Below are 22,138 nucleotides of genomic sequence, written 5' to 3' on the forward strand. Positions count from 1 at the left end.
AAAAAAAAAAAAAAAAAAAAGCCAGGCTTGCTGCTGTGTACTTGTTACCCAGTGCTGAGGAGGGAGAGACAAAAGATCCCCAATGCTTGCTGGACAAACAAGCAGCTATCCTACTGACAGGGTCCTAGTCCAGTGAGAGACCCTGTCTCAAAAACAAAGGAACGGCACTTGAGGTTGATCCCTGTGCTTGAACACACACACACACATGCTCATACACTCATACACAAACTCTCATACACACATGCACTCACATTCTTACACACACTCATATTCATACATACACACACAGAACAAATAATATTTAATAAATGTCTAGGCATAATTTATTTTACTTCTGCTAAGGGATGCTTACCTCCTGTCAGAACATTCTCAAGCACAGAAATATGTTCTAGACTGGAGTCCATAAGATACATCTTCAAGTACACATTCCTCACACAAGAAGCCCCACTGAAGAGAAATGACTGACCATCTTTTTCAAATGATGTAACTGAGCCTGACGTCATTAGTTCCTGAGAAAAGCTTTGTTATATCTCACCGGAATGATATTTAAATATGAGTGACAGAGAGAGAGTAATTAAAGTAAACAGAAACCTAAAACCCACCCAATGATATAGTCATCACAGGATCTATCACCTGCAGGCAGACAGGAGAAAACTGCAAAGCAATGTCCCATTTCCTTGGAAGTTCCAATGATGAAGGACAGCTCTATCAAATAATTTATAAATGTACAATCAACTTGCAAATTCCCCACCTGTGGCTTTAGTATTAGGAGAGTATCAGGTAAGTTTAGTATCTCACATGAGAGCTCAGAACTCTGGGAAGCATACCAGGTGGCCCGGACTAAACTTCAGCTTATGATAGAAGTAGGCTCTGAGGAAATCACGTGGTCAGCACTCTCCCCTTAAGTGGGATGCTGGATGCTGGATGGAGCGAAGATGTTACTCACTCTCAGGACCAACCAACCAACCCACAGGTGTGAAAGCACCAGGTGCTCAGCCACGGATTCCAAACCACAAATTAGCATCCTCTCTTGTCAGACATAAGAAGCATCACACTTGTCAGTCATGGACAAGGAGCATCCTCGGTTCCTGCCCAGTTGACCTCCAGAGCCTCAAAGCAAGTCCACTTAGCAGCTAAATCCTGAGAACTAAAGGGGTTTAGTTTAACAGACTCTGGGTTTGATCATAAACTGTCCCTTAAGCAAAAAGATTCAAATTTAAACAGGCATATTATCAGTAAAATACAGAAAGTCCTTGAGGGTTTTTCTCTAAACTGGAAATATTTCATTTACATTACCTATGTAGAGTTCTATGATTGCCCAAAAGAAGAAACATAAGTTGACAGAGATTTTGAGAAGAGAAATATTTTTTTGGCAAATTAAACGTTCATTGTGCCAAATAAAATAAACTGAAAAAAAATTAGAAGAAAATCTAAAACCTGATTACAAATCCTTGTTCAATACCATCATAAACGGTTAGTAAATTTTAGCTATATAGAACTCATTATAATCCATTTCAGTTTGCAGAAATATGTACACCTGGATATGAACTGACTCGGGCTGTTCACAGCCCAATCTACACTAAACCTTGTGCTATTACAAATTTGCCCACTCAGCATCTTCAGGAGTTAGGGTGAAGGCATAAAATCCTAGATCTACTAAAAGATCATCCTGTATTTTCAGCTAATGTTCCCAAGACAATTCCCAGTCTCTTTTAACATCTTATCTATACTGTTTTCAAACATTGCTTCTGATGCTGTGTTTCTTAGACAAATTATTCACAGATCTTTTAGTTTACATAGTATCTTTTTTTACTGGCCATATCAATAAAACTCTGAAATAAGGAGAAACTTGCAGCTTATTTTTCTAGATGATACAAAATCTTTTTCCTAGCTGCTTCTACTATTGACTATGATAGTATTGACTTCTAGTATTGACTGTTCCCTTGGCCCACAGTAGAAGTAAGGGATGGAAGCTGGACATCTGCCTACATTTTGGGTCTATAGACTTTACTTTGGCTGAAGGCACAGTGCTGTCATTGTCCTTAACCCTTCCTCTAGAATCACCTTGGATTCCAGGAACTTCCAAACTCCTAGGACAGACCACCCAGCAGATGAAGGTAATTACCCGTGGGAGAAAAACTACACTTAGGAATGCCTCCTGGGAACCAGCTTATCCCCACAAGCAATAAAGACTTCTTTATTAATACTAATTTTAATTATGTGTATGGAGAGTGGTCATATGCACATGAGTGCACGTGTCCACAGAAGCCAGGGGTGTCAGATCCGGAGGTGGAGTTTCAACCAAACTGAGACTCTCTACAAGAGCAGTATGAATCCCTCTCCAGTCCCAAAAGGGCTTCTATAGCCACCTTTCAGAACCAGACCTAGAAAACGATCAACCAGAACCCCACGCTGACCAGGACTGCATAAGGATGCAGTTCTTTCTCTAAAGCACACACTGGTGGTGGGACAATGTGTTTGGGGGCCAGTGGACCCCTTTGTTTGTTCCCCTTACAGATGCCGTCACAGTGAATAAAAAAACCCTCTGCTCTCCACTGCTCACTTCTTTAATTGCATACAGGGGACAGTCTGTTGGCTTCTAGAGAAAGGATTTTGCCATAGAAACTCTGTTACAGATGTTATTTTAAATTTTTAGATAAATTTTATTTCAGTTCATATTGAAAAAACAAATTTCCTACCATTTCTATGACTTCTTCTCTGTAGAGAATGTTTAATAGATCACTTTTATTTCTCATAAGCTTGCCAATATTTCACCCTTTATCCCCATTCTGCTGTATCTCTTTCCCTGCCCTTACACAAATTTATAGAAATGCTTTGATTCTCTTTTGCCAGTAGCTTCTCTGCTGTACTGCTAGGGGAAAGACATAAATAAGACAAAAGCCAACTGGGGGTACGGCTAGAACTGTAGGTTATTACTCCATAACTCAGAATGGTAGGATGTGAAACAATAAGTCCTCGGAGCTTCTGAAGTCAACACAACATTTAATTCAATTCAGTATATATCTGTCAAGCCGACTGTGAGCCTGGCATGGTGCAAGGTGAGAGATAAGCTACTCACAAAGGCGGCGCAAAGCCCTCACTTGACAAGAAATTAATTGCTGTTCTGGAAGGAGATCTTAGTTCATGACCAAGAGAATGCTAATACTTTGGCAAAGCTCACTTTCTTTATGTTTGAAATTGCCAGGACCCATGAAGAAACCCTTCAATCTGGGACACAGGGGACAGAAGTTGCCTTTAAACTCCCCGCCCCCAGCTCATTTTCTGCAGATCTCCCCTCCCTTCCTTAACTCCACATTCTCACCCTCCTGGATTCCCACTTCGGTTCATTTACCTCCTCCCCGTAGTGTGAAGAGATTTCTTCCTACGACAGGTAAAGATCAGAATCAGATGCAACAGGAGAGGAACCTAACCAGCAAAGAACAAAGACTAGTCTGTGGAGTGGGGGTGGGGATGCTCCTGGACCAAGGAGAAAGCACAGCAAAACCCTACCAATCTTAGACAACCACGGGTTGAGGCTCCCCCAATTGCAAAGGATCTCTTTTTGTAAACCCCCCTCCACACACATATCATTTAAAATAATAAGTTAAAAAAAAAAAAGAAAAAAGAGAAAGAAAAGAAGACTGTTGGGAACTACCCATGTCTCACCTTCCTCCTGGAATAACTCTAGGTAGTGTGTGGTAGAAAGAACACTGACATCTAAGCCCACTGGGTCACTGTGAGAACAGCAAAAGGCACAGAATTTCTGAGTAAGCATTGTAGCATTAGATAAAAGGCCCCTAACGTGTTATTTTTGTTATGCATGAGACTTCATCAGATTGGGTTGCAAGAGAAAGAAAGCGTGGTGAAATCTGATCATTTACAACAGCCATTTTAAATGTCAGAGAAATCCCCTAAGGGTGATAGAGCCTTCAGGGAAACATGCCTTCACATTCTGTCCAGCTAGCACTACACAACTTTGCCCCTTTCCATGTTCTTATCAGGGATTCCTCTCCTTAAGAAACTCAACAGGTTTTTGTTGTTGATTTAAATCCCTCTTAGAGAACACTTTTTTTTGAGACAGGGTCTCTCTAGGTAGCCTTAGAACTCTCTAAGTAGACTACTCTGACCTTGAACTTACAGAGATCCTCCTACTTTTGCCTCCTAAGAGCTGGAATTAGAGAGGTGCACCGTCATGCCTGGTGATAGCTAACATTTACTTTATAGTTTAATTTAGCAAAGCCCCAGGTCCTAGCAAATGACTCCATCACAATCCACTGTTGATTTCGATTTGAATGAAAGAAACAAAAGAGATAGAGACAGAGACAGAGAAGTCAGGGCAATACAGCAGTGTTCTTATGGGGATGCTGGAGTCTCTTCATAGGCAGTAGCTCATATCTGAACTCTGTGTATGCTATGGAATCAGTTGACTGAGCTCTTGGGTTCACTCAGCTGCCCATCTAGTCACTGAAAAGTAATGTTTCAGCTCAGTATTTATGTTTAATTTGCAGACACACCACCACCAAAAACAAGCCATTCCCCACTGTGATGTAATAATATTAACATTCACATACTTCCCGGTTTTAATAGAGCAATTTTAATGTTTTACAAAGTGTACTGAGTCATCTACCTACTCAGCAAGGAGATGTGGGAATTGTTGCCATTTCTTAGTCTTCTCCTCCCAGACTGCCTGATCTTAGTATCATTGGTCCTGTTAATCCTCCAACTACTCTGAGTGGTATCAGTCATTTGAGCTAACAAGGTTAGAGGCCAGGTTAACAAGATGTGAGAACCAGAAGCCAGACTCCCAGTGCTACCTGATGGCCTTAAATGTTCTTCCTCTCCTAATATCCATTATCCCATCTGCCCAAACAGTACAAGGACCACACCCTGCATCTGTAAACTTCCTTCCATCATGACTCTTAGTGCAACACACACACACACACACACACACACACACACACAAAAACAACACAATACACACAAACAGACACACAACACACACACCCTCACACAACACACACAAACACACAGACACAACACACATTCTTACAACTTCTGTATACTTGATAAAAAGGAATAAAAAGGTACCTATGTCAAATATAACAGTCATGTGGCGTCTCAGGGGCCATGTATAGTTTGCCAGAGATTTCAGACCATCTTAAACATTCTCATCTGCCTTTCCTCATTCCCACAAAAGCCATGATGCTTCAAAGGGAACAGAGATGTATCAAAGACCTATCTATTAAAGCTATCAAAGCAACCCAAGGTGCTGTATTGTGTTTGCTTGAGAAGGAAACGTGTCTGTTTCTACATGAGTGTGCCCTGGGTTAGCAGACACACACGCTGCACAAAGTGGATGGGACTCCTGGGGATAGATTCATTTACCTTGGAAAGAAAACATCATCTGGAAGATAGTTTCTAAGTATTTCACATTAAAAGCTACCAGATAAATGTATATCCATTCAATTATAGGAAACACCATCTACATATGTATTTATTTTTTTCCTCACTTATTTTGAACACATGATGCATGATAACCACAGTTAGTTCTACAGCAAAGATTCAACTCCATGAAGCCATAGGGGCGTAGGGACAAGGACAGAGGGGAATGTCTCCTCTACTGTTACATACATCCACATTTAAACCAGTCTCTACAAGGCTCCTTTACTTCACACAATGGACAGGGGTCAGAATGGGCTCAAGTCTTTTCTGAATAGCCCTTTAGTGGAGCAATCACTGGGGAAAGCATCCTGAAAGTGTTTCCTACACTACAAGCATGTCTTCAGGGCCTCTGAAGGCAGGCGGTGCTAATCCAGCGACCCCTCTTCCCATTCCTATCTTCCTTGCCATTTAACAAGTAATCTGGCCACACCTTCAAATAGAAATCACACATCCCAAAACAATACTTGATCATACATATAGGGTTGCTTTTCCTTCTCTGTCACTGGCATTGATCCCTGGCCCTCACTTGAATCCGATCTCTGTGACATTTAAGAGCCTGAAAGGGGTTGCAGAAATGGTGAGAGCATGCTCTGACAGTGGGAGACAGTCAAGCTGGATCTCCTAGGTTCTTCTTTCCATGTTTCCACACTGTGCCTCTTCTCCAACTGTATGAGTCTGTTAAGGGGAAAATGTGGTTAGTTTCTAACTTAGCTAGCCAGAAACGTGATTTTTTTTTAAAGTGGAAAAAAAATGAAGATTTCATTTTCACACAGAGCAAAGATTATCAATAGTCTGTTTCCTTATACTTGAGCCTAAAGCTGACTTGGCAGAGATGTGAAACAGTGAGAATGGAGGAAATATACAAATATGGCTGTCAGTCATTCTAAAAGTGACTCTCTTGGTCATCAGGAACCTACAGTTCACCAGAGATATGAAATAGCGTGAACGGCAGCCACCATTTCCACTCCTACCTCAACTTTCTCCTTTTGATTATAAGATTACAAGACATTATTGCCTTCTGCTGGTGCTCGAACCTGTGCATCCTATGTGCTAAGCAGGTACTGTGTGATGTACATCCCTAGCTTTTATTTATTTTTTTCCACTTTCACTTCCTTGAAACAACTAGTATATCAGCTCTCAGGGAAGAGGCTCAACAGCTACAGGGACGCGAATCAAAAGCAGGGACAGCAGCTCCCAAGTGGTTCTCCTGTCGTTTGCTTCTACATAATTTTTGGAAATCGTAATCTCTGAGTAAACCAGGTTCCCTAGCAACCAATTTGAATTTTCTTTCCCATCCTACTGCCCAGTCCCCCTTGTCAGCAGCAGTTGCTAATGGAGATATCAGTAAAAGGGAGGAATAGACCTGTGGACCCGAGCAGACAGACATCTGTACATCAAACCAAAGAAAGAATCACCAGTGCTCTGCTTTTAAAAAACTGCAATACCAAACATAAAAGATCAGGAACACATCTGATTTGTCATTATAAGTTGGAATGTGTGAGTCCTTTAGAGAGCAAGAAACTAACATAGGAACCACAACCTGACAAGCTGGAGAGAGATGCTGCTGGAGCCTGTACCTAAGGAAGGTCTGGAAGTCAGGCTTGTTTTAGGGATGCAAACTGAGCAAGGTTTCATATTTAAAACAAGGAATCAGACACAGAGACAGGTCTCCCACAGAACCAAATCCATGCAATGAGAAGCAAGAAGCAGCCACTTAGCAACTCTACAGTGAGGCAAGCCTACAGCTGATGTTTAAAGCTCACTTAGATATCACAGAGAGCTGCTCCCAAGAGACTGAGGGATTTCCTGGTATAAAATTTTAGGAGGTAGAAACACAGGCTTTCTGGGATGGATCATCATCAAGCAAAAGGGGGCAGAAGGGAAGCTGAAGCACTCAACAGAGAGAAACAGAGCAGAAGTTAGAATGTTCTGAAACGGAAATTATGAATGTGCATTTGGAGGCCAGATAAACTTGTGCTAATACTCCACCATGTGCTTCCTGTGTGACTTCAGTTGTTTATCCTCTTGAGCATCAGTTTATCAATCTACAAAAGGGAAGCCATGTCTGCTTTTCCACAGGGCTGCATTTCAAGCTAAGTGAGCTCCTGCACACACTGTGTCTAGCATATAACACGTGCTTATTAAGAGTTTGCTTCGGAAATTCACTCTCGTCAGACATGGTTGATAAGTGCCTATAATCCCAGCCCTTGGGAGGTGGAGACAGGAGGATTAATAATTCCCCGATAGACTTTGCTACATGGTAAATTTGAGACCAGCTTGATATACATAAGGTCCTGACAAAGAAGACAAGACAAGAGGAAGGAGGGAGGGAGGGAGAGAGGGAGGGAGGGAGGGAGGGAGGGAGATAGAAGGAGCAAGGGAGGGAGGGAGGGAGATGGAAGGAGCGAGGGAGGGAGGGAGGGAGGGAGAAAGATGGAGGGAGAATCTGCTCTCACTCAAAGTTTTACATGGTCGTGATCATTTATTTAGGTACTTATTTAAGTTTTCTTTTGCTTAGTATGGAAGGACAGACAAGTCTGTATACACTGTACCTGTTGATGACACAGTCCCTTGTGTACACATACTACATGAGAACACACTTCCTGCTGCTTGACACAGATACTAAATACAAATTTTGCCTTCAGTCTTTCATACAATTGAGAGGTCATTGTTGTGACATAAGAAACAAAAACAAAAATGAACAACCTGGCAGCCTTTCTCGAGCATAAATTTACTTTGAGCTTGACTTAGCCTGTGTCTGGATTCAGGTCACTGCCGTTTGGCTCCTCTTTTGCAAGGAACTAATCAATAATTTGTGTAGATTTTAAAGGAAAAGTAAAACTCGAGCATCTGTATGCCCATCTCTGGACCATGCAAGGACCCAGGAAATTTCCCACAGCCCCTTCCCAAGCACAGCTTGCCTTTACCCTGCAGTATCTACAGCCCCCCACTATATCCTCCTCTTCATCAATCATCATCATCCCCCTGCTTTCTGAATACAGCTTCCTGCACCCAACTCTCTCATTACACAAAAAAAAGATGTGCTGACTAAGCATTTCTGAACTTCACCTAAACGGCACCCTACCATATTGTTGTCCCATCTGGCTTTCCTCCCACCTCAAAAATTACAACTTTAAAAGCATGCAGAATTGTGAGAAGACAAGACAACAGTGTACTTGAGGGCGACTCACCAATGTATAGTTTACCCTTGCTACTGTTTGTATGAACACAGAGCCTCCTTACTCAGTGTACAGTTGGCAGAAGCATTGGCTATTTCCAGAGTTTTGTTATCATGAACAGCACTGCTCCAGGCATTCTTGTATGTTTGGAGGTTTCTCATTGGGAAATCAACCCAACACAAATAAAACTTGGCAATGCTGGTATGATAAACTGAGGTTACTGCTACCACTCCAGTCTTGTACGCACTGTAAGGAGACCCTATTCCACTCTCCTGACAGCTAAGGGAATGATGCATTCCAAACCTCTCCCCATAATCACTGCATCAATTTGATATCACCAGCACCATAAGCATGCCCCCCCTCTGTTCCACATCTGCCTAACACTTGACAATGACAGATCTGCCAAGCGTGAGATGGCTTTGCACCATGAATGGTTTTAATATTAAAATAAATTCTACATTCATGATGATTAAACAGCAGGATACTGGAGCATGAAGGGACAGAGCTGAATAGAAAATGTAGAAATATAACTGATCACTTATGGAAATTAATTCTATAATTGGGGGCCTATCTAAAACCAATGGGCAAAAATGAACTGCTAAAGCAGGGGCTCACAATCCCCAGACAACTGGAGGGAAAGAAGAGGAAACTGGGTCCAGTCTCCACACCATCCATAAGATAAACTCATAGTGAAAAATGATTGACAAAATCACATAACTCCTAAAAGACGACATGAGTGAGTCTCTCTGTGACTGCGCTCTCCAAAATGGCAGCTACCAACCACACATGGCTGCGCAGTGTGGAAACTGAGTATTATTTGATTTACTCTTGACTAAATGAAATTGAAGTTCAAACACTCGTACTATGCATTTGGGACACAGTTCTACGAAATAGCTCTTTTTCCACTGCAAATTGTGAAATCTAAATAGAGAGCAAGTACTTACAATAAAAGCTCAGCGCAACATGAGCTATGTCAAAAGTTAAAGTGCTAGGACAAAAAGATGCTCCCAGGTCAAGGCCACTTACGGCTGCTGCACAGGCCCAGGCTCAATCCCTAACACCAACATGGTAGCTCACAGCTGCCTGTAACTCCAGGCAGGGTCTGGTGTTCTCTTCTGGCCTCCAAGGGCTCCTGCACACACAGTTTACATAAACACACACATGCACATACACAACATTTTTTTTTAATTTTTTTTTAATTAAAACATACACACATAGTCTTAAAATGTTCAGTATGGGCAAATATGATCAAAATACAGTCTACATATATATGGAATACAATAAAACATTATTTTTGAATAATAAACACTAATAAAAATTTAAGTATCAATAATTGTAAATACCGATTATTTAGATTACTTATTAAAATAGCATTTTCGAGTTAAAAGAAATTATTATTATAATTAATCTCATCTACATATTTACCATAGCTACTAACAAAGTACACACATGGTTTATATTATATTAATTATATCATATTATACAGTATTACTCTAAGGCCTGGAAAATAAGGACAGTATTTCCAAAGTATGACTCAAAACCAGGAAGCAATAAAAAAGACAAAGCAAATCATTTATATAATTAATAGTGTAATCAGTGAAAATGACAAACAATAAACTGAAAAAAGCTCATAACCATTAAGGAATCACATCTCCAATATAACAATAAAGGAAATACAGGAGATGATCCCTGGGGGTCGAGGAGTGGCGTGGGACAATTGAGCCAGAATCATGAGAAGAATGCCAGGCAGCTCATTGTAGAAGGGATACAAAGGGCTTTGGGGGAGCTCAGTTGAGAGGATGCACGTAGAATTCATGCAGCCATGGGTTTGATTGCCAGCACCACATAAAACTGGGCACTATGGTATAAGGGCTATTACCCCAGCACTTGGGAACTGAAAGCTCAAAGACCAGAAGTTCAAGGTCATTCTTGCCTACAAAGACCCTGGGACACAAGAGACCCTGACTCAAGGTGGAGTCAGGTAGTGAAGTAGATAAGTATACCATCACCTCTCACTATTCAGTTAATAAAAATTCTAAGGTTTTACAGTATATCTACTTGTGAGGATCTGAAAATAATAAATGCAAGTGTCCAGAAGTGTATAATTCATTTTTAATAACTTATTACAGCATGTCACAATTGTTTAATTTTAACTTCTTAATATATCTAATTTATAAAGTAAGTTGTATCAGACATCTAGAAAAAAATTAGACTTTGGCATAATCTGCCACTTCAGGGTACCCATTGGGGGTCTTGCAGTATTTCTAAGGGCAACAGGGGATCACTGAATTGAGCAAAACTCCATGGTATTTATTCTTCGACCCAGTGATTCTACTTCTTGGAACCTATCATAAAGATAAAACATTGAATACTAACAGATATTCACAAGGCTTTCCATTGTAGCCTTGTATACTCAAGGTTTTTGTTTGATTTGCAACTAAATCCCCATCAACAAAAAGAAATCACTCCCCACTACAATGCAAGTGCATCTTGTCAAGCATATTCAAAAAGCAATATACAGATTCTCCCACTGGAAAAACACAGAATGAGTTTCAAAATAAATAACCATCTGGAGGCTGAAGCAGGAAGATTGCCACTTGGAGACCAGCCTGGTCTACAAAAAAGACCCTGTCTAGAAAAAAAAGTACAAAATCAATAAATAATCACGGGGGGAGGGGTAAATAGAAACTGCATTCATATATATAAATCAATGTATTCACAATGATATTTATATAAGCAATACAACAACTACCTCACTAGTCTCATTTGGAAGATAGGAGAAAATCAACTCATTGTTTGAACATTAATTAAAATAGAAGGAAGGAAACCAACCAATCATTAATTATACTGAAAGACACATATCTCAAGTTTACCAAACAGTTGATACATTTAATGAGAGAAAAATCAGCTAGCAAGTGCACATAAAAGACTATCCTAGCTTTACAACCTGTTCTGCAATGGTGGTGACCCTCAGTGGCTTGAAGAGCCTGGGATAATTCTATTATGGAAGGAGAAGCTTGACAACAAAACCCAGAGTCATCCATCAGAGCCTGGACTAGAGTCCCAGAGTCATCCATCACAGCCTGGACTAGAGTCCTAGAGTCATCCATCAGAGCCTGGACAAGAGTCCCAGCACCTCACTCACTACCTACAAGACAAGACGTGAGTCAAGATCCTTTCTCTTAACTTCTCTGCCAAAGAAGCATGGTGTTTGTGACCACTCTTGTGATGTAATAGGATGTGTACCACATTCCACATGATGAGCAACCAGTGTGCAGGAAAAAACAGGAAAGAAGGGGATGTAGAGATGCAACCAGAAAAGTCACAGAATGCAAAAGCCTCACAAGACACAGTCTTCAGTAGATAAAGCTAGGGAAGAAAACAAGGAAGAAATGCAGATAAAAAGAAAGGAAGCCAACCTCTAAAAGCAGCCCTCAGCTGGGAACATCATTTAAATTCTGAGTGTAACCAAGGAATCATTGAAGAGGAGGAAGGAGGGCAAGGAGGGGAGGGGGAGGGCAAAGAAGACGAAAAGAAGGAGGGAGAGAGAAGCAATCAATCAAGAGAATTTGCTTTTGACATTTGATATAAAAAGAATTATTGCTGAAAAGTTTAGGCATGCTAATGATATTACAGTAACTATGTCTGTAATTATGCTTCAAAAAGAAACACAGGTATGGGGAATGGGCGGAGTAGAGAGTAGAGCTGGCAAGGAGTTGGTCATTAAAAGTCTTATGATGGAGTCAGAGAAACTAATTCTGGTCTCATCATATCTTGTTACCCACAAGACCAAGCATGCTGCTTCTCAATTGTCCCCATCTATAAAGCAAGAGTAAGAATAATTGTTGCAGCTAGCTACTGCAAGCACTAAAGAAGAGAATGTACACAATGCTGTCAGCACAGTACCTGCGGGCAGAGAAAACACTCAGTACACCAGCTTTAATTAGTACTCTTGCCAAGTATTGCCACTGTAAGTCACGATTACAAGCTAGAAGTGAAGGAAGCTGAATATCTGTTGAATCCAAAGCTAATATATCCTCCCCACTGTATTGGGATGCATCACCCACATCTACCTTTATTTAGTCTCTCTGCAGAGACTGAGAACAAGAAAACCAGAGTCTAGATGGGCTTCCCTATTTATACAACACATGGTTAATGACCCCCCACTTCTCAGCCTCCACTTCTGGAAGGAGACAATTAGCCATCGTTTGCCATAATGTTGCAACCGTATGGTTAGTCTTAATGGCTATTCAACGGCAGGACATATTTTTATCCCCTTATAAATCAATACACACACTCATAAATTCACAACAATTAAACCTTGTGCTGTTTCATCTTTCTCCAAAATCCAGCCTCAATTTGTTACCAGCTCCTCGGGTGCTTGTGTAAGTTACAGAGCGGCAAATTCAGAGTCTGAACATACAATCTAACACAGTGATTGAACTGAGCCTAGTATAGATAGCAATGGCAAGTTGCCACTGAGGTTTTTTTTTTGTTTGTTTGTTTTTTGTTTTTTGGAAGAGTAAGGAAATATCTGATATTTTTCAATGAAGTAGATATTCCCAGCTTTCTTTAATAAGAGACATCATGAATCCTGAGTAAAGTTCATCAATATTATTTTACTTCTTCATGCAAGAATTCTGATAAACACCATTGCTTGATCTTTTCTCTCCCCCTTCCCCCCAACCCCTACCCCTGTCTCACAGACACCATCTCTTTCCTAGTTTGCTTGCCTCTTTGAGACCCTCTATTTTGCAACTTTCTCCTCTGTCCTTTCTATCAGAGTAAAGATAAAGACTGGACTTTCCCAGAACTCAGTGTTCTGCTTTTTTTTCCTAGGTACTTTCCCAGAGCAGTCTCATACCAAATCACAACAACAACTACCACATTTCATTCTCTCATACATACATACAACACACACACACACACACACACATACACACACACACACATACACACACACACACACACATCCACTTAACAAACACGTACTGTTTCGCCTCTCTGTTTGATAGGATTATTTTTAATAGAGAAGATTCAAAGAGATACAATCTTGCCCTCATGTGTGTTAACCTTGGGTTGGGGTGTAGTATTAATGTTAATCCAAAAGTCACAAAAATGAGCACGCGATTGTGACACTGGGGTGATAAACAAAGGAGGAGTCTCATGGTAAGGTAAGGAGGTAGAATGGAGAGATTTAACCTTGCTGTGGAAATTGCAAAATGATTCCCTAAGAAATGATGACTGAGCTGAGAGCAAACCTGTTATTCTATCCCGACCTCTCTTCTGAAAGCCAGGTCAGAGGGTCAGCTACCTATTAGGCCTCTCCGTCTGAGAGAACAGACAAAACTAAAACACATATTTTAAACTGACTTGGTAACTTTTTTCTTCAGTGCATGGACTTTCATCTCAGTAAGCAGGATTCATTCAGAAAATATTAGCAGTTATCCTTCATCATTTTTCCCCAAATCCCTGACCTATCTGCCTGCATAGGAATTAACTAGGCTCTCAGCATCCCTGACTGGGCTAGCATTAACAGAAGAGCTCTCTTACTCTGCTTTGACCTCCCCCACTTTGGTCTCTCCTCTACACTCATGAAAAGACCATGCAAAAAATATGCATCTTCTGACTTCCAGTGACTCTCACTGCTCAGATGCTGAGTAAAAGCCCAAACTCAACAGCAAACCCATGAGCCTCAGCTTCTATCACCGGGCAAGAGCTGCCAAGAGGAGCCGTGTCCACGTGGCTCCCGAGCACAGGGACTCTTTCTGCCTGCAGCGGTTTGTTTCATCTCCCTCCTTTCAGACCCGTTTGTCCCCAAATGCCAGTCTAGGAATGCACAGAATGAGAAAAATAAAAACCTATCAAACCACATTTAGCTGTCCAACCTGAGACATCCTGGGGGGGTTAATGGGGTCCTGTGCTAGCACTGTTAGGCAGTATGGGGTCCTGAGCTAGCACTGTTAGGCAGGGTTAATGGGGTCCTGTGCTAGCACTGTTAGGCAATAAGAGTAAGCCAGGACTGTTCCCAGGGAACATGGGTGTCCTGTAGGCCAACTCAAGTGCTTTCTTATCTCAGCTCCCAAAGCACAGACCATGTGTTCACATGACAATTCCCTGGCTTCCCTGGGAACTCCACAAAGCCAGGGCCAGGCCTCTTGCTCTCCCTAGTCTCCAGCAACTCCTCAGTCCCCTCAGTGCCAGGCACAGAGATGACACAGACAGCCACCACAAAGGCAAATGTTTGCTCAATAAATTATTGAATCAAATAATAAAGATTAGTGCCTTAATCTTGGCCAACACTAACACTATCTTTCCCAGTGCAGACAGACTTCCTCATTTAAAGAGAGTTTTAAGTGGGAGCACCATTTTCATTTAAAAAAAAAAAAAATCCAAGCCTCAAATCAATTATTATTAGCTGTCAATCAACAAATAGCTACTTACACAACACAATCAACTGTTCTGGCTCAGTGGGCAGGACAGAGGAGCATTTATTTAGCTGGGTCTAAGAAAGTATATAAATGGTGGCCAGCGGATATAGCTCAGGTAGGCTTGCCCAGTGTAACATCCCAGGTTCCATTCTCTATACTGAAAAGAAAATTATCTAACCTAAATCAAAAGTAATAATAACATATGCTGGTGAAATATTTGGAAAGTAAAGAACAAACTAATCTCACAGCAGAAGGAGCTCCTTGGAGCATGAAAGATCTGAACTCAGACTTGAGAAAGAGCCTCTTTAGTCTCAAGAGAAACAAGAGGGAAGCCATCTCACGGACAGCCTGAGAAGGCCACAAAGGTAAGCAGATATGATCTGGGGAAGTTGTCTTAGAGAGTCCTAGGTTCCTAACAAAGAAAATAGAACATCGGATTTTCAGGAGATGTTCTGCAGCTCACAGAGATTCCTAGACTGTGAATCCCTCCATCCCAGCACCTGTGTGAGATGCATAATGAGGGAGATGCTGTTTCATCCCTTACAATCTTCCAATCCTAGGAGCTGCTACATGACTCTCATAGGAAAATTGCTTTCCACAGAGCTTGCAGACAGAACTGACATCATCTCTTGGCACACAGGAACCATGTGTGCCTCACTCTACCTAGGTCCTTCAGATCTTCTGAGAAGCCATGTGACTTTACTACACTGGAGACAATGAATGTTGTCCTCCTCCTTCACAACACGGGGAGTTCAGAGAGAAGCTGTCAGGAGCCTCTCCGGTTGTTATGAGACCCACTTCACTGACTGCTTACTGAGAATGGGTATGAAAAAAATGTCCCCACTTTGCACGGAAAACAATGTACTTCTCGGGCAGGAAAGGCCGTGTAGTCAATAAGTGAAAACCAAGTCCAAAAGTTCCTGAACTTCGAGTGCTCTAATTCCATCTATCCTGTGAGATATGGAGTGTCTGACTGTCAATTCACGAGTGCTGTAAACACATCTGTTGAGATGGCAGGAGGCTGTGAAACAGGCAGAGGCAGGTATGTGCAGGAAGATCTAAGGCTTGATGGGGGTCGGGGGAGGTGGGAAGAGTAAGGAGGTGTGGGGTAAAGCAGGACTCAGGCTGTCCCCCCCACCCCCGAGGGCAAAGGGGAGGAGCCTGGTTGGAAGCAGGAAGTCCCGCAGTTGGAAGGCAGGAAGAAGGAACACAGACAAAGTGGCTTCCTGAGATGTGGTTAAGATAATAGAGCAGTCCATTCTCAAAGAAACCTCGTGTCTCATAGGTATAAATACAGTGGTGGAAAGAGAAGCCAGAGGGGCTGTGGGTGAACATCTGTGGGGCAGAAAGGCAGAAAAGCTCCAGGAAGGATAGGAAACTGAAAGGGAGACTTGGCAGAGAAACTGGAGGTAAGTAAGGCCAGCCCAAGAGAACAGATTTCTGAGAGAGCCACAGGATGCTGAGAGCAGGAGTGAGCTCACTGAACTGGGCAGGGCTCCACGTAGCTCTTTTCCAGGTTATTTTGGCGGAAACAGCTGTGAACCTAATAAACTGAGACTTGAAAGTGCTAGAGCTCTCCCTCTCAGGACCTCACTACAGAAAGAGACACCAACATGGGACCCCCTGATTGCTACCACTGTAGCTGAATGTCCAAGACTATAAACTAAGAGATGGTAAGAGGTACTGGTATGCCTGAGCCTCTCAGGCAAATGATGAGGTGGTAGGAGAGAACGGTTCAGCAGCCAGGGAAAGCATGGCTATTCCAAATCAAGATGACTAACTCAAGAGTTGAGATAATTTAATGGAGCATCTTGTTTTACCTTATTACTGATAATCTAATGGAGCATCTTGTATTAGCTTCTCTGTCAAATATGTTTCAAAAACCCCACCCTGAGGCATAAGACACAGCTCTTAATATACTAGCACACAGATTTATTAAAAACTATGTCTGCATCTAATGTATTTCTCCAAGGTCTTAAACATATTACAGACCTTAACTAATTAAGTTAATTCCTTCAGTTTGATCACTATTTGAGTGACTTCCAAGTGCAAAGCAGCAGTACGCTGTGCCAGGGGCCACGGGGGTTTCTGAGCCGAGCAAGGCAGCCCTGCCTTCCAGGAGCTTGGTCAGTAGCTTGAATTCAGACTGGGAGAGTGGCACTCTTTCCCAAGTGTAGGAAACAGAGCAACTTACAACCAAGGAAATAAAGTTTTCCAGCTACACATTTATAGGAAAGTCAGGGATCATATTAGTACCTGGCAACAGCAGACACTGCTGTGCTTAGTCTCCATGTTTAGCCTATCCTGGTTTTACCCCTAAGCACTCCCATCATAACTGCATAACCACACACGTCACGTTGTTTCTTTATTGCAACTGTAACTTGTAAAATTAAACTTCAGAGCTGAGATAGTCAGGCTAAATGACTGCCTACTTTAAAAATATGTATATGTATAATTTACACACCACTTCAGATAGGCTCTTGAACTATGAGCCCTAAAAGTCTCAACTGTCACTGTTTTTTAATGCAGTTTTACTACTGCAGTTCTTCCTGCACAAAAAGCCCGTGTCTGTGTCTATGTCTGTGTGTCTGTGTGTGCATGTGTGCGCACGCTGTCTTTTGCAATCTGCTTTTCAGAATTTATCAAGAACCTATCTAAATACGATTTACTCCCCCCACACACTAAGGAGTGAAGCTCAAAGCACCATGAAATAGCATAAAATGAATGTATTTACTAAAACCATATTAGTAACAGAAAATTATTTCTACTTGGGTCAGTGACACGGCTCATCAGATGGGGTGCCAGCTACCAAGCCTGACAACCTGAGTTTGACCCCCAGGACCCACAAGGTGAAGGAAGAAAGCTGACTTCTGAAAGCTGCCCTTTGCCCTCTGATACATATGTACATGTGCTCCAGTACACATGAATACACTATAAATTAAAAGCAGAGGAGGGTCAGAGACACCCTGAACACCCACCATGAACACGGTGTGGGTTCTTCTCACCTGTATCATCTCTCATAACCCTTCATGCACTGTGGGATGCAGTCTATCCTATAATCACTTCCAAAATAGTATTTTTGAAGTGCTGCGCTGTTTCATGAAACCAAGTCTAGCCCCTCCATTATCAGAGTGAGTCCCTATTTACTAGATGTTGGGTTGCTTTACACAATCAGTATGTTCCTTTAAAAATTTGAGGCAAATCAACTTTTATGTAAAAACTATTTTCACATAAAATTGCATTGTAAGAACAAACGTGCCAAGTCTCACCTCTGGCTGACAATGGGCGCGGTGCTGCTCAGAAGGCTGGAAAGGCCCAGTTCATTCCCATGCACAGCCTCAACCCCGAAACTCTGGTGAGTTTAGGTTTCAAGAGTTTAGGCATGAGGAGATTAAACAGTTTAAACCACTACATACAGCCGGAGACCTCAGCCACACAGCAGGAGGAAAATTACATTCCTCACACACAAAGCGATGCCACATCCCCTTTAGACTCAATTCTAACAACCCTGAGGGAAACAAGGCCGAGCATTAGCTGACTGACAGTCTTCTTCCAAGGTCCAGCCATGATCACCATCATAGTCTCTCCTTTGAGCCATCTTCAAAGTAGTGCTTGAAGAAAACTTTGAAGGATATGAAAGCCCATTACCTTTTTATTTAATTGTGCCTGGCCCTAAAGGAATTCCATGGCTACTGACATACTTAGGTTCCTCTGTATAAATCTCTCCTGCATTCTTTTGACTTAAGGGAAGGCACAGGGACACTTAGCTTTTGACAACTTCTCTGCAGTAGAAGCGGCCACACAGGAGCCATTTTTCAGGTACAATGTTGAGCAGAGCTTGCTCAATGCCAAACCCAACACAATACTAAAACGCCTGCAGCCTGGACATTGTACAAGGTGTGAACCATCTTCATCCTTGGTACCGTGTGTCAATCAGTCACAGACAGCACCAATGAATGGGGATGTTCTCCATTCATATCTGTGACTCTTCGAGACATTCAATCAAGTCTCTTCTTTTGAGAGGGGGTGGGGAGGGAGGGAGAGAGAACTCAGGTGTCATCTTCAGAAACTTTGTCCACCTTCTTTCAGACAGGATTTCATCAAAACAGTTTGTACAGTGCCCTATGAGCGCCCAGAAAATCCATACAAAATGATTAAGGGAGGAAAGCTGGGGAAGAGGTAACAAGAAAACAAAATTATCAGTTCTTTCAACTCGGAGTAAAATCTTTTAGCCATGAAAAAGGAAGAAGCTAAAGAAAAAGCTGAGATCCTTCTAGAATGAACTTCTTCCTGCTGATGTGGATCCTCAATTACCATTATAGTCTCCACCAGCCTCCACCACAGTCTCCATCACCCTCTCGACGGACCGACCACACAGTCAGTAGGGGGAGGGCTAGTGCGGGTCTATGTTCCAAATTTGACGGGGTATGAATAGAGTTTGTATTCCAAGTGAGACACGAGCTAAAGGCCAGACGTACTTCAGCCCTCTTGAGACATCCTCCCATCTAAGGGGTCCAGAGCACTTGTGTTTGTTTCTTTCCTAGCAATCCTGTGCTCTAAACCTAGTGCGCACAGTAGTACCACATACTAGAAGGGCTTACATTTCAACACTGCACGCCTGATCTCGGAAGTACTCGTGCCAGCATAGTGTCTTATGCTTTAAATACGCAGGGCTGGTCCATCCCAGGGATCCTTCCTACCGTGTTAAGAGGGAAACAAAAGCAGATGATGGAGTCCAGATTAATTTCCAAATCCCATCAGTTGGATTTCCAAACAGCCAACACAGCACATACTCAGTTAATCATATAACTCAGCTCCAGAAGTACAAAAAGGGCGTTAGAAACCCCCAAATTCTGCACCTTGGACTTAATAGACCCTTCTTAAATATCACCTAATCTTCCTTCCCCCCACCACCGGAGCTGAAATAGTCCAGGCCCACTCCACTCATGTTTGTTTCCTCCTGGTACATCCCAATTCCACCAAACTCAAAGGTTATTCTCATTAGGTAGAAAGTGACAGCATCGCCTTGAATTGGAAAGTGTTCCTTATAACCATGTGTGTGATGAGTTTCTCAGTTCCTCACAAGCCTAAAATTGGGGGGGGGGGGGTGTCAGGGAATCTGTGGCCAAGCTGCTGCCTCCCAAAGTCTGAGTCAGAGTAGCGCTCGGGTTGGTCAGGGCTGGTCAGGGCGTATCACTTTCAGAGCTGCAGAGCAACTGAACTTATGGCTGTCTTCCAGCCACACAGAGCATGAGCTCTATTTTAAAACGCTTTTCCTAACTCAGCGACGATGAAGGTATCTCATAGGTTGTCAACTTCCTACTGGAAACAAATCACTTCCCTCTCAAACTGTGCTTGCTCTCTCAAGACTATTGCGTGTTTGGGTGTGTATATTTTTATCTTTGGCCAAGCAACTCTACAAGCAAAGAAAGGCACCCCCCCTCCAAATTTTATCAACATGCCTGAGCCATTCAGTGCTTTCACAAGCCGAATGAATGGGCGATGAAAGTTCTTCGGCCGAGGGACTTCTCCCACACACACATTACAGAGGAGTATAAAAAATCTCTCTCTCTGGAGGGAGGGAGGGGGCAGGGTGGATGATAGGGAAGGACATTAAGCATCTGAGCAAAGGCAGCCCAGCCGCCACAGCACTTCTCGAACTGCCTGCCTGCAGAGGGGAAAGAAATCTGCTCACGTAATACAACCAAGCACCCTCCGGCTGCCGCGCAAGGGCACGAGTAATAAATACACCAGGAAGGCAAGCAGATGTACAGAAAACAAGCCACCCTGAAAAGGTCAAAACTTCAGAAATCCTGGGGTTCATATCCCCCACATAAAAGCATCCATCAGTGGGAACGAGGGAAGGGACTTGGAGACTTAGCCAAAGATTCTAAATTTGGGTGTCTTTTTTTTTTTTCTTCCCAGCTCCTGCTTGCAAAGTAACAGTGGCTACAGGCAAAGCTAAGAGAAGAGCAGGAAGGCTGAGGGCGGCGCGGGGTGCGGGTGGGAAGGGAGGGGTGTCTCACACCAGCCACCCAGGCCTCGATGTGACGAAAGTCGTCAGCAGCCCTAACCGCATCCCAACCCCTCCACCCTGCAAGCAGACGCCCCCCTCCAACCCCCCCAGCCTGGCTCCGGTCCCTTGCAGCCAAGCAGCCCCAGCAGCTCCGCAGCGGCAGCCCAGCCCGAGCAGAGCGCCGGGCAGCCCCGGGATCGCGGCTCTCATCCCTTGGGCCGACACCCCGCAGGCCTCCCTCCTCGCCCACACAGGATGCCCGGCGCGCCGGAGGTGGTCCCCGCTTACCTTGGGCGCTCGCGGGGGGGGGCTGAAGGTGGCAAGCCCCCCGCCCCCCGCCCCTGGCCTCCTCGCCTCTTCTCTTCCTCCCTCCTCCACGGCCTCCTCCTCCGCCGCCGCCGCCTCCTCCTTCTCCTCCTTCTCCCTACAGTGTGGCCGGGGCTCCCCCTCCTCCCCGCCGCCTGGAGTAAAACCAGAAAACCCCGGAGCCGGGCCCCGCGTGCGTGCGTGCGGGAAGGCGGCGCGCGGCCAGCTCTCTCCAGTCACTGAGCGCGGCGCGCGGCTCGCAACTAAAGTGTGAAAGAAGCTGTGGCCGCAGCGGCCGCGCCTCGGAACGGCGCCCCGGGAGTGGGCAGGGAGCGAGCGGGAGCTGGCCGGCTCCGAGCGAGGAGGGAGGGAGGGGACCTCCGCGCCCAGGCGCTCACTCGAGGGGCGGGGGCAGCCAGACACTCCCCCGCCGTTCGTCCCCTCCTCTGCCCGGCTCCCGCGCGCGGCCGGCTCTCCTCCCCCGGGGCGGGGCCTGCGGACGCCGCCGGGCGCGGTGCTTGGCGAAGAGGGGTTGGGCAGCCTGGGCTACGGGGAGGGAGGAGGGCTTCCGTCCGTCCGTCCGTCTGTCTGTCTCTGTCTGTCTGTCTGTCTGTCTGTCTGTCTGTCGGCCTGTGTGTGCGTGCGTGCGTACGGGTGTGTGCTGTAGGGAGAAGATGGGCGAGCTTAGTGGATGTATGCACACGCGTGCTGCAGGGATGGAGAGCTCTGTGTGTGTGTGTGTGTGTGTGTGTGTGTGCGCGCGC

At 43.8% G+C, this 22,138-nt stretch overlaps 1 protein-coding gene across 1 annotated transcript in view; it reads right to left on the reverse strand.

The window, feature by feature from the left end:
• CUNH1orf21 (chromosome unknown C1orf21 homolog) overlaps positions 1 to 21,801 on the reverse strand; it is a 218,297-nt gene extending 196,496 nt beyond the window's left edge. The window contains exon 1 of the mRNA XM_031384662.1: positions 21,357 to 21,801. The gene's annotated coding sequence lies outside the window, so the exon portion shown is untranslated. The remainder of the gene's footprint in view (positions 1 to 21,356) is intronic.
• Between the last annotated feature and the right edge of the window lie 337 nt (positions 21,802 to 22,138).

Source organism: Mastomys coucha, unplaced genomic scaffold (assembly GCF_008632895.1).
Source record: "Mastomys coucha isolate ucsf_1 unplaced genomic scaffold, UCSF_Mcou_1 pScaffold1, whole genome shotgun sequence".
In the NCBI taxonomy this organism is placed as follows: Eukaryota; Metazoa; Chordata; class Mammalia; order Rodentia; family Muridae; genus Mastomys; species Mastomys coucha.